Source organism: Lontra canadensis, unplaced genomic scaffold, assembly GCF_010015895.1.
Source record: "Lontra canadensis isolate GAN:19392208 unplaced genomic scaffold, GSC_riverotter_1.0 scaffold88, whole genome shotgun sequence".
In the NCBI taxonomy this organism is placed as follows: Eukaryota; Metazoa; Chordata; class Mammalia; order Carnivora; family Mustelidae; genus Lontra; species Lontra canadensis.
In genome coordinates this window covers 5,102,247-5,103,744 of record NW_022631082.1, presented here as the reverse complement: position 1 = coordinate 5,103,744, position 1,498 = coordinate 5,102,247, and positions in this window count along the sequence as shown.

Sequence of the window (1,498 nt, the reverse complement as noted above, 5' to 3'; positions counted from 1 at the left end):
GGAGCTTCTCCTCCCTTCTCAGCCCATCCTCCACGGGAGGCCGGGGACAGCTGCACTAGGAAGTATCTCAGGTGCCCCCTTGGAGGCCAGAGTGGTGGTGGTGGGGGTTGTCCTTTCCATGACCCATAAGGTCTTACCTGGAAGCCTTCCCCTCTACCAGCAAGAAGCCTAGGGTTGGGAGACTTGGCTCAGAGCTTGGTTTGGGACTGACCCAGAGGGGCAGGAAGAAGCAGAATTGTGCTCACCTCCGCCCTTGTGAAATTGGTGAGTTTCTGGGGTAACTGCTCAAACGGGGGCAGCACAGGGATTATATCTTCATTTCCCCAATCACAGAGCATGAGCAGCCATGGCATTGAGCCTTCCGGCCCCACGACCCGCCATAATGGAACCTTCTCAAAAAGGCGTAGGTCAAATCCTCTTGCTGGGCTCCAGATCTTTCTGCATAATTACGCTTGGTAAATTGTGACCATTGTTCATTGTTCCTAAATCACGCCAAGCTCTTTGGGCTCCTTTTCCAGAAGGCAAATTATACATATTAAACCAGGGACAAAAACACATCTTGCTTGAGGCATTCCTGGAAGAAGGCTTTCTCTGTCCCGAAATAATTTTCACTGCCTGTTTAATATGCCCTTTAAAGATGTTGGACCCACTTTGTGGTGTCTGCCTCTTAGAAGCAGACAAGTTTGTCTGGTTCTTTTTTTTTTTTTTTCCCAGTTTTTTTTTTTTTTTTCACTGCCAATCTGGACAGTCTTGCTTATTGGAAAGCACCAGATCTCCCCGAAACAATGATAAAATACATATATTCCACAAAGATTCATTAAGTATGTGCTATGAGCCCAGCCCTCCTAAGCATGCTGAGAACACAGCAGTGTCCACATTAGCCAAAATCCCTGCCCCTGTGGAATGGACATTTAATGAGGACTTACTAAGGGCTTAAGGTACATTTCTGCCCTAAACCTCATAGCCTCTTGTTAATTAGGTTCAACCTGTGCCTGCTTTCCAGACTCTATCTTTGTAGAGAGCTATAAAACCAGGTGTGGATCTAGTCATTTATTCCTCACTGTGTGCCAGATGCTGTTCTACGTGCTCTGTCTGCACTGACAGAAGAACCATAAATGCCCCTTTATGCTAAAGTAAGAATTCCCACCTATTGTAGAGATAAGGAAACTGAGGCCTGGTGAGCCAAGGCAACTTGCCCTGGGTCGGGCAGGGGAGCCATGAGGCTCCAGGTGATGCTCTAGAGTCCAAGGTCAACAATCCCTTGTGAGGCAAAGAATCGGCAGAAGCAAATTAAGACCTGGATCAGGGAAGCAGGGGAGACCTAATTTGGAAGGTTCTAGAACACTGGTGTCCATATTGGGTGGTGTATTCCGCTGCTGTCCCGTGCCCTCAGGGAATCCCTGCTGGTTCTGTTCAGCCCTCCTTCAGCTGGGTGTGAGCTCTCCCCTTCACATCTTTGTCCTCACGTGAGGTGTCCACATCCCCCCTCTGTCCCAGG